Source organism: Alosa sapidissima, chromosome 7, assembly GCF_018492685.1.
Source record: "Alosa sapidissima isolate fAloSap1 chromosome 7, fAloSap1.pri, whole genome shotgun sequence".
Classification (NCBI taxonomy): domain Eukaryota; kingdom Metazoa; phylum Chordata; class Actinopteri; order Clupeiformes; family Clupeidae; genus Alosa; species Alosa sapidissima.
In genome coordinates, this window is record NC_055963.1 from 2,302,018 (window position 1) to 2,318,915 (window position 16,898).

Here is a 16,898-nt window from a genome sequence, read left to right on the forward strand (position 1 = left end):
TGATGGTTTCATGGATTCTGATAGGCTGTCACTGTTTCTATTATTCATGCAATTGCTTTGAAAGGGGCCAGTTATAGGCTATTGTTTGTGTCTCAATCATAATGGTGTGGTGTGGACATTGTTCTCTATGGCTATTTCAGGAATGAAGTACAACTACTTTGAAGGTGTGTTTTGTAATGTGATGCTCTTGGTCTATGAGCTAGGCAGCTGTAAAGTCAAATGAGATGACCCAAAAAGGCCCAAATGTCAGGAGCTGGTTTCCCGAAGCCTTCTTAACGCTACGTAGTTCGTAACCTCTATCTTATCTTTACCTTAACATTTTCACACATTTCCCGAAAGGTACTTTGCTACGAATGTCTTTCGTACGTCGTTCGTTGGTAAGAGCGGTCTGGAGACTCTCTTAGCTGCACCTTAACAATGTTTCCATCATCTTCTTCAATGTTTAATGGTGGATTGCTTTTATGTTTAATGTTAACCAATGGCACAAAATACTGAATTAAATGAGGCTGCTGGTCAATCAGCTGTGATTTAAAAAAAAACAATGAAATGCTATTATTCAAATAAGTTCTTGACATGGAGTGGTGAAGGTTGGCGTAACAGGTAAAGGTGTTAGGGGGTTAAAGCTGGTCATGCCGACAGATTACGGATAGCTTCCCCCTACAGACCTTGTAAAAACTTTGTTAATTAAGGGTAGATCATTTCATTTCTACTTTTAATCATCGTATGCTATTTATAAGTTCATCCATGTTCAAGAAGCATGAATGTTAGGCCTACTGGAGGCGATATTTGAGTAATGTTTTTTTGTGCAAAGAACGCACGTCTTTCATAAATCGATTTCTGAGCAATCAACGTCAACCAATTCAGCACCTTCAGGGTGGACAGTGCCTTGTACGTCGGACGTAAGGAGCTTTTTGTAAGAAGACTCTTAAGGAACAGTTCGGGAACCACGACTATAAAGGTAAACAACGTTGGTATAAGGTTTACCTTTGGAGTCTTTGTAGCTCGCTAAGAGTGAACATTATCAGGAAACAGGCCCCAGGATCACAAGCTAGCATGGGCCTGATGATTTGTGAGCCAGAGTTTAAATAGCAAAAGCCAAGACAAGACATGTAAGAGATCATCTCCCATCTCTGGTTGTATTTCAAGCTGTGAAAAGAGTCTCAGTTGTCAACTGCTCCACTTTTGTTTTCACTGTAGCTTTTGTCTTGATAGTGAGGATTCACTTGATATGCAGCTTCCCATGGCACCATGATCAACACTGAACTGCCTGACTGCAATATAAACTGCTGTGTATTCATCAGTCATGTCACTGTATTAGTGTAGCAGTGTAGACATGTAAGACAAGACAAGGCTGTCTAGATTCAATCTGCCAAGAACAAGAATGGAAGAACACATTGCCATTGGCTGTGGGTCTGTTTCATCCACAGCTAATAAAATCTAAGACGTGCTGATGTAATCCAAAGTATTCAGTATTCAGATGTTACTCATCATGAGTAAAAAGGGACAAAAACAACATGTGGGAGACAGCAACATGTGGGAGATGCTTCAGGGAGGAAGTGACATTTCTACAGATTACAAAATGTGGCTACAGTTGGTTAATCTCTCTGTCCATATGGATGTGGTGTATTAGCACCACCTAATGGTGAAAGAGTTATTTACAACACCAGTGCTGCCCTCCCTTGTTATTACTGAAAGTGCATACGGTACTTACCATCAACCGAGCTGTCAGCCGAGACATCAAGAGAAGATCAAGAGTGTCTATTCACATGTTAAGTTAGTTTCTGTGACTCTACCAGAAGGGGGGGGGGGTCATCTGTACCCTTTGACCTCCCCCTAATGACAAGCCTGCACACACACACACACACACATACACACACACACACACTGTGCAAGAGCAGTTTTGGTATGCAGGTGGAAAACATGACGTTGAGGTGAAAAACATGGGGCTGATTCACAGGTGTGAATCATTCAGACAGACCAAAATAGCGGCAGTCTGAGGGCTGCAGCCCACACTGCTCTCCCTCCTCCTGTACCTACTGTCTGGTGGCAGCCAATCAAATACCAAAAGCACTGCAGTGCAATGCATCCGAGGGCACACACACATCCACTTACTTGATTTATGTGTGTGCATGTATCTTTATGTGTGTGTTTGTGTGTGTTCATGAGTGTGTGTGTGTGTGTGTGCATGCGTAGTGTACAATCACTAAATGTACACATACAGTATATATATATATATATATATATATATATATATATATATATATATATATATATATATATATAGTGTGTGTGTGTGTGTGTGTGTGTGTGGCGGGGTGGGTGGGGGCTTTATGGATCCTGCCTTCTGTTCAGATCTGGCCACAAGTCCTCGTCAACATCGCAGGTGATCTCTTGGGCTGGGCAACGGGGAAAATAACACCTGGTGTGCCATATGCACCCTTGAACTGACCCTTGTGTGACATATGCACCCTTGAACTGACCCTGGTGTGTCATATCCACCCTTGAACTGACCCTGGTGTGCCATATCCACCAATTTGAACTAACCCCACCTCAATGTCTGCATGCCCCTTCCATTGCTTGCAAAAGATGCATGCAGGTATGAGGTTGGTGGTCATATACTTTTCATTGGCCCACACTTGAACAGGTACTCAAATACAGAACTGTACACGGGTACTCAATGTAAAAGTACACACTTGAACAGGTACACAATAATTTACCTGAAGTCTATTTATGGTGCTAAGCCTCAGACTGATTGGTGTTCAGTTTCCTCTGTAAGTGTTCAGGTATGTGTGTGAGTTTTACCAATTACCAAATGTGCTTGCATTTTGAGTAGAAGTGTTTTCACAATGATAACAGGAGATTTTACTTTTGAACAAAGTGTCAAATGTAAGAAATCGTGTGTAGTGTTTCACAATAAGTGATGTGCAAAGCAGATAATGTGTTTAAGCTATGGTTACACAGTGTTCATGCTACAAGAAGTTTAGGTATTGAGGCTTTGGTCTAAACATTTGTTTTTAGTGTGTAAGCAATTGGCAAAAACTGTAATTCTCAGAAGTGTGGGTGAAAAACAACTTAGACAAGAAAAAGTGCCATCATGACACTAGAAGAAGCAGGTATGCTCAACTTCATTAATAAAACACAGACGTTGGGTGCATAAAAGAAAACTATAAAGATGAACAGAGAAATGCATTCTCGATGTGCTTAGAGTGGTCAGAGCCAATAGAACTGGCTAAACTCTCTCTATACAGCTCTGGATGAAGTGTGTGTTTTGCACTAACCGCCCTGATGAAAAAAACAGCCTGACCAGCTTAAGGTGGTTTGCTGGTTGACCAGCTTGTTTGACCACTATGATGACACCGAGCATCAGGGGCCCCCTGCAGGTTTGTCATGGGACTGCAGGGGATTTATCACGTGCACTGGAGTAAGTTGTTTTACAATCTGTGTATTGTATATCAGGGTTAAAAGCAAATTCATAAGTTATACACGATAAAATATTTAGAAAGTGATATAATATCAGTTCTGGAAAGTGTTCCCTATACATGAACAGCGTTTTCCGCAAGTTGTCAAGGTTGAATAGCCTGTTATCAGTGGCAGTAAAAGTGAAAGTGGGTTCTTTAGCCATGGAATCTGTCAACAAATCACGTATTACAGGAAAGGCCTGTACTTTTGGTTTCAAAGTCACTTGAGGTCAAAGGTTTATCAACCAATAAATCATCTAACAATTGTAAAAAAGAAAAAGAAATTGCAGTAACCTTTTTATGTCATTGAGTGACACTGCCCTTTGTGGCTATAAAATGCTTTATTACAGGAGAACAAGGAAACACATAATACAGTATTATGCACAAGACTTTGACACCATTGACATCACGGAAGCCTTGTGGGGCCAACTATGATGCTGATAATGGAACTCTCTTGAAAGGGTCTATAGACACATGGACATTCTAACCGTTACACATATCAGTGTCAGAGTGATGAAATGTGCCAGGCCTCAGGGTAGGACAGGGGATGTCCTTGTCCATTCATCAGATGCAGACAGTGATAGGCCACTTCTGATGAACAGGAATGGCATGACACGTTGCTGAGAGGAATCAGGAAGTAAGTTTATGAAATTGATTGTGTTAGTGAGTGTGAACAGGACAGGAACGTGTAGTGAGGAGGAGGGCAAGCCACCCTCCACTAAAAGACACTACTGCTATTTACATTACATTACATTACATTACATTACATTTGGCTGACGCATTTTTAGCCAAAGCAACTAACAACGTGATAAACAGATTAAGCTTTTTAAAGCAATTCGCTCAACAATTCAGGACAATTTAAAAAAGGTAGAGTATAGGAATAAGTGCATCAGTGAGTGCTGTTTTTACAGTCAAGTGTCAGTTCTAGTCAGGTGGTAAGTGCTAGGATCAGCAAGACTAGTTGTAAGTAGTGCTATGAGAGGAGCTGTCCTCTGAAGAGCTGGGTCTAACGGGAAAAAAGGGAAACCAAAGGGCTGCCCCTCAGCATCACATCGCTCAATTATTCTATTGTAATAAATTGTAAATGCACACAAACATTAAATATTATTTACGGTTTCAATGCTGTTTTATCATTCATGTCTGGATTCATGTGTTTTCCCTGTCTACCAAACATTTCAATATCTGTGTTTTTATCTATTGCCCATCCATACTTCCTGTGGTCTGCCAGTCAGGAAGTCAATAGGATCCAGCTGCACAGGGAGGAGCGGATGTTCAAATCCCAAAGCTTCATAATAAGCCTGGATGGCGCTGGTGTTTAAAACAGAGCTGTGGTTGATGAACCGTATCTAAACATAGATGTTTTGGTGAGAGTGAGCAGTGTCCAGGCTGGCTGGCTGGCTGGCTGGCTGGCTGGCTAGATAGATAGATAGATAGATAGATACTTTATTGATCCTCAAGGGGAAATTCAAGAATCAAGGGGAAATTCAAGTTCTCTTCCATCACTCTATTTTCCTCCTCCCTCTCTCTCTTTCTACCTCTCTTCATCCCTCACCTCCAACCTACATAATGTGATAATACATCATTACACACCTTTAGTGCATTGCACATTTAAGGCAATGGAGAACAATTCACCATTCAAACTGCCTTACAGTCTTCTAGCGCATTTGTCATTATTTTTCTCCACTCAATGTATTTAAATGCCAAACACTGCACTCTCCCTCTTGTACAATAGGTACACTTACCAGTTGCAATACTCCAAAATCAAAGAAGGTCACACTCCAAGAAATCTTTGTTTTCTTCCTAATATGTTCTTAAATAGCGACAGGGGTATTGTCAACCTAGAACCCCCGCTAGCCAGCATTATTCAGGTCAGTGCCATATAATTATATTGCAGTGTTTGCCATTAAAGCCAGATAGTGTTGATCAGAATTGTATTAATATTTTATTTTATTTATTTTATTTATATATTATATTTAGTATTTAGTTTTGTTAGTTGTTCTTATCTTCTACTGTCCCTATTGTACAGTGGAGTTTGGTTAAATGTTTATACTTATACTTATTTACCATTTCTGCTGTAAGTGCATGTTGTGTGTGATGTCTGTATGCTACTGAGACCTTTGAATTTCCCCTGGGAAAGAAACTGCACTCTGCACTCTCTGCTCTTTGATCCTGGTAAAGTAAACAGTAAAACTCCAACAGCGCAAAATAATAAACTCCATGTGGAGAACTCATGAAGATTTCCATGCAGGTACATATGGTGTGTTGATGGAAGGAATCGGGACAATTGTCCATGAGACAGTTTAATCTCTCTCGGTATGTGGGTTTGGGGAGCTGGGGATTCTGGAAGGTTATGGAAGACGGGCTGGGAATTAGTATAGGTGGAGGATGGTAACATGCCCTCTTCTGAGGGATGTGTGTGTAGATTGTGTGCAGTGTTCCTGAAAAAGAACCATAATGAAGATAAAGTCAATAAATTCCTCTCTTGGCAATCAGCCTGCAAAGACCCACTGCAGAAACCAGGAAAAGAGTTGTGTTGTTAGTGTGCTCAATTACCACACATAATAATAATGAATGTGGCAGGTTGTTTACTAAGGGAAGATTTTATGACTTTCTTATGGATAACCACTGGACGCTCTATGTTCCACTTAGAACAGCCAGGCATGTGTCCTCCTGCCCCTCTACTCTTCTCACTGTGCACCAACAACTGCACGGCTAGGGGAGCAGATGGTTTCATGGCTGAAGTTTAACGTGTCAACACAACGGTTATCAGCCTCATCTGGGAAGGTCACAATGGTTCCTATCTAATGTACTCAAAATAACATGAAGCTGAGAACATCAATATTGACAGCAAAGGATTTGGGAGCCTCTTGGCACTGCACCTTCACTATTAATGTCAACTATTATACTCATCTTTATTCAACCATGTTCAATGTTGGAACATAGTTGAATAAAGTTGAGTATAATAGACCTTAAAACCTTAAGGTTTCTCCCTAAAACCTCAAGTGGGAGCCATCAACTCCACATCAACCCCATCTTCAAAAACAGAGGATGTACTTCCTGCATCTAAGAAAGTTTACAGTTCCTCTAAATATAGCTGAGGGCAAACTGACCACTGCATTCCTTCATCACTAAAAACACTGTTCCTAAAAGCACTTCAAACTTGTACTCCCAAAACTTCCTTGCCAACTCAACATAAACGCCCTCCTCAAATAACCAAAACAGATGTGTCTGCTTCTGAGTAAGTTCACTCTGTCGCAAGAGCTGTTGTTTTAGTATGTCTCTGACTATACTACTGTCTGTGACTACGGCTGAGTGTACTGTCTTTTTACCAGCCAAAAACAAAAATGAGAACAGACTGCAACAGACAGCCAGGACTGCAGGAGAAACTCTGGTGGCCCTCTGTGGAAGTTCAGAATGTTGAGAAGAATCCCCCCCCCGCCCATCACACGACTTGCACATCTCCCTAGAAAACAAACTACACAAACTACACAGCAGCTGACGGCATTTGTGCTAAATCTTGGTTATTTTAATTTGTATACATATTTATCTTTATATACCTTTGATACTGTACAGATGTTCTACAATGTACAATTTCTCTAATGTCTACCCTCCTGTGCTCCTTTTAATTAGTGTGTGTCTTAGCACCTCTCCTGCTCCGCTGAGCATTTAGCTGACATGACGGCAAACTGACCGCTGTTGTCTACCATCAGCAAAGACTGTTGGTCAGCTACATCAGGCCCAAGGACAAAATATGACTGGTTAAGGATTAACACTTTATCCCCTGGATGAACACCCCACATCCCCATCAGGGGGTAGTGAACGGTTATAATCTAATAAACTCTGATTCTGATCTAAACATTTGTACTCGTACTCATAGTTTTAGTACAAACTCTATACTATATAGAGTCATTTAGTACAAACTCTATATAGTCATTTAGTACAAACTCTATACTATAGAGAGTCATTTAGTACAAACTCTATACTATATAGAGTCATTTAGTACAAACTCTATACTATAGAGAGTCATTTAGTACAAACTCTATACTATATAGAGTCATTTAGTACAAACTCTATACTATATAGAGTCATTTTGATCAAAAGAGAATGAATAACTGTAAATATTTTACCAATAATACATATAAATAGTACTGTATACATGTACAAGTATACACCTAATGTGACCAAATTAAGGTATCTTGCGTAACCTTTAGTAGGATTGTTTTAGGAACTTTTCCAACTGTTTTTGTGCTCCATACAGTTTTCTTTCATTTCTATCTTTTTAGCCATATTCTTCAGATTTTTATTTCAGACTTTTAGGAGTGAGTGACTAATGGTATCTGTTTTCCACTGGTTTTAAATAATCTTCTGTGGTAATAGGCACAGAGGCTTCTGTAGTTTTGTGAGATGATGGTGTAGAGAATCAGATCAGAAACAGATAGTCAGAGGCGCAAAGTTTATAAACATTAAAGGCGTTGCCAGTCCACATTCACTAATTTAATGGCGTGATTTTGTGATCAAACGCTGGGCACAAAAGGGTTGTTTTTATGTTTCTTTAGTAATGGGTGTGTTTTGGGCGTAACATCTTTTAAACCAATGAGAATTACATCTATCATTCCCTTTAACAGCAAGCAGCGCAACTTCAAACAGTGCATCGGTATTGTGATAGTCAGTGGCGCATTTGAAGGAATGTATGCAACACAGGGATTCCACTAAACCTTTCTTCACTAAAACCTGTCTGTGACTAGCAGAGTATAGTCTACATGCGTCTGCACTTGCCTATTATTTGAACTCATAGGCAAAGTGAAACCAGGCCCGGATCTAGGCTGCTCAGATTGGGGGGGCAAATAGAAACACACACACACACACACACAACATTTACACTACGCAACAAAACCGCTCAGTTTCACCTACAAATGCCTTACTTTTCACTTTAAAACCCTTATTTAATAGCTTTTAAGTAGCCTACAAATTTACATAACCCATAACTTTTTTGACACAGTAAAACTTTTGAACCTGACTTCCGTTGTCTGCCTCACTCTGCATTGAGTCATCTCTTTGGTCTTGTGGTAAAGTGTCTGCCTGCTACGTTAGAGACCCGGGTTCAATCCCCGGGCCGTTTCTGACAGGTGAATTTGGACGCACTTTCTTGCCGTGCACCGTCACATTCTCCACTGCGTAAAAGACATAGGCTAAATTAATTTGCGTTGTGAATGCTAAGCTTAATTTGACAGGCCATAGGCTAAATTGCTAGTCGGATTCAAAGGGACATCACGGCCAACGCAAGGGGCAACGACGTGGCCGCCGTAAAATTCCCACCCTGCTTATAACACAGTTATGGAATGACCAATGTTAACAAACTAACTGGCTAGATCACCATAGAAAGCTAACATGCACATTAGCTAAAAAACAAACCTTATTCAAAACGAGAATAATACAAACACTAACACTACAGTTAAGGGTCTTTATTTAAACCAGCAACAAGAATCTATATTACATCTAGTAGCCTATAACTTTTGGAAATATAGCTAAGCCCTCTCTACTGAAGTATGAAACAGCAAGTGATGCACACAGTGCGGAATGGTAGGGAATGCTGCTGCTCCGGTATTTATACTACCCAACCAGCAAATCAGCAGCCTCGAAATTCAGACGGGACAATTAGAAAAGTGTGATTGGCAGATTCAATAGCTGTCAATTAAAATTGACCAATTAGGTGGGGCAGAAGAAATATTTGGGGGGGGCATTGCCCCTCCCAGCCCTATTCTAGATCTGGCCATGAGTGAAACTGACTTCACCGTGGTGTCATAATCAACACAAAACAGTTTGACAAAATGTATTAGCCTACTTTCACTATTGACTGATATAAGGGGTTAACATCGAAAACCTAGCCTCACAACAGCACTTACATAACACGTACCCCAATAATGTTCAAATGACTGAATAAAAATCCTAAGGATATCAACATTGTGAAAACCTGTATTCACCCCCCACACACACCCCTACTCAACAATTCTGAATAAGAACGTTAATCATACAATTGGGCTACTCAGAATGAAACTTTAAATTCACAAATAAAAACAAAATGTGGTGGAATTCCACCCAAGTTAATCAGGGTATATGGGAATGCTATGGGGAGAAATCAGGAAACAGTGTCCTAGTTTTCCAGAACTTGAACGGAAGTGTGCGTGCAGTACCTCAGTCTGAAGCACCCACTGTTAGCATAGCTTATCATAGTTCATTGAGGTGAGCAGTTCCAACTAGCCTATAGCACCCAAAAGTGATAAAAGAACTCCAACATTTTCCCATTTACATGGAGAACTCGATTTATCTGTAAGGGTGATTCCTACCTGAGTGCACACCGTAACTGAGGGGAGTGGGTAGGGATTGGTTTCAGAAAGGGCCAGTGTGAATGTTTGTATCACATTTGAAATTATGTCAGGGAGTTTTAGAGGTTTATTCACCACAATGGGATGTACATAAGGTCACAGTGACCTTGACCTTTGACTATCAAAATCTTACAAGTTATTATTTGAGTCCAAGTGACTGTTTCTAGCCCTGAGATATGTTGGAGATATCACATTTGCAAAAATTAGACCAACGGGTATACTGGTGTATGTCACCCGATGATGTCATTTTGAGCTACCTTAAGAAATATATTACACTCAGAACATTAAAGGAACCATATGTAAGAAATGTATTTCAATTAATCATAAAATGGCCCTGATATGTCACTAGACATTAAGAAATCATGTTCATTTCAAATACTTATATCACTGACAACTGTAGTCCGGCCAGGATATTGCCATTTAAAAAGTTGCAGCCCTCAACTGATGTTGATGTTGTGTTTTGTCATGTCATGTCGTGTTGTGTTTTGGCCTGATGCGCCACCCTCCACCTATCTACTGGATCACAGTATTTAGGCGGTCACCACAAAAAAAATTATAAAAAGGCCGAGCATTTTTCTTTTGATTTATAAAGTCCACAGATGACCCTTTCATGTGCAGAAAGAATTTTGAAAAAAGGAGGTTGCTCATCGGAGATATTCAGGTCTGAAAATTGCTATTTTTTGGGTATTCGCCAAAAGGCATGTGACATAGTGGATACGTGCAGTCCTAGACTGACGCCAGTCCCACCTTACACCTTGTAACTCCAGTTTTAAACTAACCTTGGATGCACCTTTGATGGCATGGATTGTTACTTTGCTGTGTTTAAATCTGACAGCAGGAGGGATGTCAACATTTTATGCAATTTTGGGCCTTTTTTTTTTTTAGGTTTTTTGGCCTAAAACAAGGACAGGGGCTTAACTCCCCCTGGGTTGTTTCAAATTTTGTACTATTTTGGCTTTTTGAGTTTTTAGGTGGACCCTTCAAACTGTCCAAGTTTCATCAAAATCGGTGACGTAGCATGTATCACCCCCGTCTGGTCCTCTCATGGACACACTCTTAAGTGTAAAATAGCAAACTTGTCCTTTAAAGCAGACCCATAGGGACATCAAAACTGAAACTGAAAGTAACTCCCCACTGCCCCATGGGTCTGCTTTAAGCTGCCTGTCCATAACTTGGCCCATGGGTCTGCTTTAAGCTGCCTGTCCATGTCTGCTTTAAGCTGCCTGTCCATAACTTGGCCCATGGGTCTGCTTTAAGCTGCCTGTCCGTAACTTGGCCCATGGGTCTGCTTTAAGCTGCCTGTCCGTAACTTGGCCCATGGGTCTGCTTTAAGCTGCCTGTCCGTAACTTGGCCCATGGGTCTGCTTTAAGCTGCCTGTCCATAACTTGGCCCATGGGTCTGCTTTAAGCTGCCTGTCCATAACTTGGCCCATGGGTCTGCTTTAAGCTGCCTGTCCATAACTTGGCCCATGGGTCTGCTTTCAGCTGCCTGTCCATAACTTGGCCCATGGGTCTGCTTTAAGCTGCCTGTCCATAACTTGGCCCATGGGTCTGCTTTAAGCTGCCTGTCCATAACTTGGCCCATGGGTCTGCTTTAAGCTGCCTGTCCATAACTTGGCCCATGGGTCTGCTTTAAGCTGCCTGTCCATAACTTGGCCCATGGGTCTGCTTTAAGCTGCCTGTCCATAACTTGGCCCATGGGTCTGCTTTCAGCTGCCTGTCCATAACTTGGCCCATGGGTCTGCTTTCAGCTGCCTGTCCATAACTTGGCCCATGGGTCTGCTTTAAGCTGCCTGTCCGTAACTTGGCCCATGGGTCTGCTTTAAGCTGCCTGTCCGTAACTTGGCCCATGGGTCTGCTTTAAGCTGCCTGTCCGTAACTTGGCCCATGGGTCTGCTTTAAGCTGCCTGTCCGTAACTTGGCCCATGGGTCTGCTTTAAGCTGCCTGTCCATAACTTGGCCCATGGGTCTGCTTTAAGCTGCCTGTCCATAACTTGGCCCATGTTGTCCCAAATGGTCTCATTCTTTTTCCTATGTGCTGCATGTGATGAGCTTGAACAACAGGACTATGGGTCAATTTACACTGAACTTACACTTTAAGGCTACATTGACAAAATCTTAACCATGAGCTGTATATTTTCTGATTCTAATATTTACAGATATCTAGGAGATGTAAGCACAGCTCAGTTTTAAGAAATGTTTTAAAGCCCAGAGTGTTCGGTAAGGTCTGCTGTTTATTCTGATTATCACAGCAAATAGCAGCTAGCTAGCACCGTTTAAAAGCTGAGAAAAGGCTCTTTCATGTGACATCTGTATGATGAATACTTCTCGAGGAGTTCCACAGAGAAGAATGGGTGAATTTGGACGCACTTCATGTGCCTATTGTAGTGTCAAAAAGTGAAGCGCTGCACCATGCTGCGGGGAGACTGCGGGGAGACTGCGGCTCACTGGTAGTTCATACTGTAGGTCACTTCAAATCAGGCTAGCCTACTGCACATTACATGATCTGTACGAGACACTTTCTTACTTTTAACCATCAGGGCCGATGAAAATTCCACTGTATCTGACTGTATATTTGGGGTATGCTAGCTCCATCATACCCGCCACATGGCTGGTAAGTTGACAAAATTCACCCACCAGTGCACAAATTCACCCGTATTTGGCTGTGGCGGGTGCTAATTTCCATCCCTGGGCTATACACATAGCAGTGTCAACTATTTGTACCAAAAAACAAAGTTTCTGGCATTTCTATGCTTGAACTAGCAGATCATTTCATGACTTACTGTACACTTTGCTTCTTGAACTAGCAGATCATTTCATGACTTACTGTACACTTTGTTTATAATAATATATTATTATAATATTATGTAGGCCTACACTTTGTTTCTTGAAATAGCTGCTGATGTCCTACACCCTTCTTTCCTGGCCCGACCCAACCAACCTGAATACTGGTGGGGACATTTCAGACGTAATTTGACATTGGTGTGGACACGTCCTTCGGTCCCCAGACAAATCTACGCCCATGGCAGTAGTTGAATCAAACCACCCTCTTGATAGAACCCAGGGCCACTTCCTGGATGAGGAGCTGCAGGTGGTGGGAGCACAGGCTGGCTATACTGATTGGAGCGCTTTCTTGATGGCTGAGTGCCATCGCTAGAGGCCTGTGCCAAGCTGCAGGGTAAAAGGGGATTTCCTTGTGCATTCATCAGACACAGACTGAGGTTTACTGGAAGGATATGTCTGTGTGTGATGTGTGTGATGTGATGATGTGTGTGCTTCTGAGTAAGTTCATTATGTCGCAACAGCTGTTTAATTATGACTCTGCCCTGACCATCACAGGACTTGGATCTCACTAGAAAACATACAAGACTCATCGATCAGCACAAACTACACAGCAGCTTAGTTATTTGTGCTAATTATGGGTTATTTCAACTTACATATTTATCGTTATGTTATATGCCGTTGATACTGTGCAAATGTGCTACAATTACCTCTGTTTTATGGCGTTGATGTGCAAATGTGCTACAATGACCTTTCTCTACCCTGCTGTGCTCCTTTTAATTAATGTGTGTCTGACTGCAACAAACTGAAAACAAACTGACCGCTGTTTCTATCATCAGCCAACACTGTTGGTCAGAGCAGCTCCAGCTTACAGTACAGTGTCAGCATTGTCGGCAAGCTTACAGGCACATCAGCATTTAGAGTTTCACTGTGTGCATTTCATTATGTCAACCCAGTAAGCCAAACATCAGGCCCAGTCTGGTCTGAGATATAGAAGTTGACAAACTATATACTGTAGCTTTTGCACTGGATGGACATTTTATACCCTGGATAGCATCAACCCTATCAAGGGGTAGTGGATGGTTATAATAAACTCTAATAAAATGGGATTTAAACATTTTCATACTCATAGTCTTACTACAAACTGTGCAGTATACAGAGTCACTTTGATCAAAAGAGAACGAACAACTGCAATGCCAATAATACATCAACAGATAGCGTGAGTGTTTATACAACATGACCGTTGGACCATCTGAGCCATTTGAGGCCACAGATTATACGATACATCTATTCCAATAAAGGCTTTATCTGATTTTCTTTATTCTCAAAAGAAAAAGCAATTAGCACACCAGGCATATAGATACTGTATACTAACATGTTCATGTACTACATTTAAAGTGGCTTTAATTAAGGACACAAATAATAAAAACTAATTTTATTCTGACATAAAACACATGTCACTTGGTCAGCTCACAGTGAGTGGAACACATGTGTTGGTTACATGTTAAAAACAAAGAAAGTGCTGTAGTGCTTTCACTCCACAGTAAACATGCAAGGAACAGGTGCAACGTTTTGGAGTGTTTCAGTTTTATCCTTCTTCCTCCTTTGAACCTGATGTGGTCCTACATTAAGGTATCTTGTGTAACTTTTACTAGGGATTGTTTTAGGTACTTTTCCAACTGTTGTTTATGATCCATGCTGATAAATGCTTTAGAACTATAGCCTAACCAGCCATAGCATTTGTGCAATCGCCTTTGTGGCCTTGTGTGTTTTCTTTTGTTTCTAATTTCTTTAGGCAAATTCTTCAGATCCTCTTCTATTTAGCTAAGGGATAGCACAGGGCTGGTCAGGCACTGGAGGTGACACTGTTAGGAGTGAGTGACTAATGGTAACTGTTTTCCACCGGTTTTTAAATCATCTTCTGTGGTAATGGGCACAGAGGCCTCTGTAGTTTTGTGAGATTATGGTTAAAATGCCTCTGTAGTTTTGTGACGGCTCCTATTCCACTGGATTTTGAAGACTTTCCACCTTTATTGCTTATGGGAGGTTTCCACAACACCCTGCTATAAACAAGCAGTATTTATGATTTATGATGGTTAATGGTTATTGCACTATGCTGTTCTATGATCTGGTTTGAAAGCTCAGCAAAAATATAAGAAAAGCTGTCTATATCCACATTAATATATTTTCATTTCAAAACCATATATGAAATAACATACAGGCCCCATGTGGAGGCATCTACAGACTAATCTATGACTAATGGCAGAACTGAATTAATTTTACAAATCTTATACTGGATCAGAGCCTCCAGGAGGCCTAATGGTAGCCTGGTTAGCACGCTGACATTCACAATTGTACAATTGAGAGTTGGTCTGGAGAAGGATAATTGACTTATGACTTCCAGAAGGGGCGTAACTATCAGTGAAATTAAACTGAAATTGGTGCATTAAACTCTTACCAAATTGTTTCAGAAGTGCAGCAATCTTGTAAACTAAGGTTTTAAATGCAGTTGTTTACTCAATTCCAAAGAAATACACACCAATGCCGGGTTAGTGATGGTATTTGCATGCCGTGTTTTAGGGACATTGGAAATGGGCTTCAATGGCCTCTTGGCCAGATGGCCCTGCAGAGCAAATCCCAAATTTGCTAAAGGTTCATCTGGGTATTCCCAGGCTAGCACTATGGACTCTATGTCAGTGTGAGGATTCCACATCCCTTAGTGTTCTCAAGATTACCCAGCATTCCCAGTATCCAGTATCTTGACAATCCTTATAGGGTCAAGTTTCCTTCCAAACCCATTTTCCTTGAAAAAGAAAACAACTGAAAGCAGACTTTAGACTTTAGACCTAGTCCATCATTTAAATAAGGGTCCCAGATGTTTTCTGACTGTAAGGATTCCACATCCTTTAGTGCTGGCTTCTCAAGATTACCCAGCATTCACTTTGTTTTGAAGATCTACAACAAACAAAAGTATTCTCAACTTTGACAATCCTTATAGCGTCCAGTTTCCTTCCAAACCCAGTTTCCTTGAAAAACAAAATCCTAAACAAAACACCCACCAACACATTTGGTCTGTTTCACACGGCGCCCCATGTGAACATCTTAAATGTACATGTTCCCTGTGTGGCTTTGCAGAACTCAGACACATGGACTTGGGGCATCACAAAGTCTGTGGCCTCCATCCTCCTGCAGAGCCCAGGGCAGGTCCCTCAGTTCACCATCAGATATGCAGGTCCACAGCGGTTCACACAGTAGACAGCGGTGCTTTCTTCATGAGGTAGGTCAGGTGTTTTGTTTAAAATGTCACAAACAACGTGATTTGAAAACACTTATTATTGAGTTATTGAGAGTTCTGATATCCATATCCACCAAAATAGTGTTCTCTCATGGTATGCAGGTCCACTCTGGCTTGACCAGGTCTCTGCAGTGGGGAGGTGAGGTAGCGTAGTGAGGAGGTATGATGCATCAGCACCTTCAGGTCACAGTGATCAGTCGGTCCAGGATGAGAACAGGCCATTCTGCAATACTGTCTGGTTCATAAGCAGCTGGAGAGAAAGTGGATGAGATCATATATCACTCTTTGGACTTATCCAACTACACCATGTTAACATCCCTCAAGTGGGGGGAACTGGTTTAATTACAACACTGTACCGTTCTCATTGGGCTTGGGCATTGGGCCCAAACTACTATTATTATTCTTCCAACCAAATTTTCTGCATCTAATTCAACCGTTTAACGTAGAAACTTCGTTCAAACTTTGAAACGTAGGTCTTCTAAAAGGACTGTTAAGCAAAGTATTTTTCACTTTGTAATTTTACACTTTTTAAACTATTAATTAAAAACTACTCAAAATTTCCCCAAAGACTTAACATTGGTGATTATGACATCACAATAATCACAATAAGCAATTAGAATCTTGCGGCAGGTGGCCAGGCCACCTGCAGCAACTGCCAGTCTGAGGCTTTAAGTATACAATCTGGCTCTCTTAAGACTACACATCCTGTTCAACTGTTTCCTCTGCCCAAAACTGTTTCAAAATAAAAATCCTCACTACAGTAATTCCCTGTTAAACAATTTAACAATTCAAACTACTCAATTATTTAACTGTTCAACTGTTTAACTGTTAGGTGCCTTGCTCAAGGGCACTTCAGCCATTCCTACTGGTCAGGGTTCAAACCGGCAACCCTCTGGTTACAAGTCCGAAGCACTAACCAGTAGGCCACGGCTGCCCCCTAACAAACCAACATAGCAACCATTAAAATACTATCTTAACGAC

At 41.2% G+C, this 16,898-nt stretch overlaps 1 protein-coding gene and 1 long non-coding RNA gene across 2 annotated transcripts in view; one reads left to right on the forward strand and one right to left on the reverse strand.

Moving 5' to 3' along the window:
- Nucleotides 1-14,042: 14,042 nt before the first annotated feature.
- The window catches only part of LOC121713297 (tumor necrosis factor receptor superfamily member 14-like), a 29,760-nt gene continuing 26,904 nt past the window's right edge, over nt 14,043-16,898 (reverse strand). The window contains exon 9 of the mRNA XM_042097823.1: nt 14,043-16,167. The gene's annotated coding sequence lies outside the window, so the exon portion shown is untranslated. The remainder of the gene's footprint in view (nt 16,168-16,898) is intronic.
- The window catches only part of LOC121713306, a 70,960-nt gene continuing 69,836 nt past the window's right edge, over nt 15,775-16,898 (forward strand). Inside the window, exon 1 of the long non-coding RNA XR_006032782.1 lies at nt 15,775-15,854. This is a non-coding gene — a long non-coding RNA (uncharacterized LOC121713306). The remainder of the gene's footprint in view (nt 15,855-16,898) is intronic.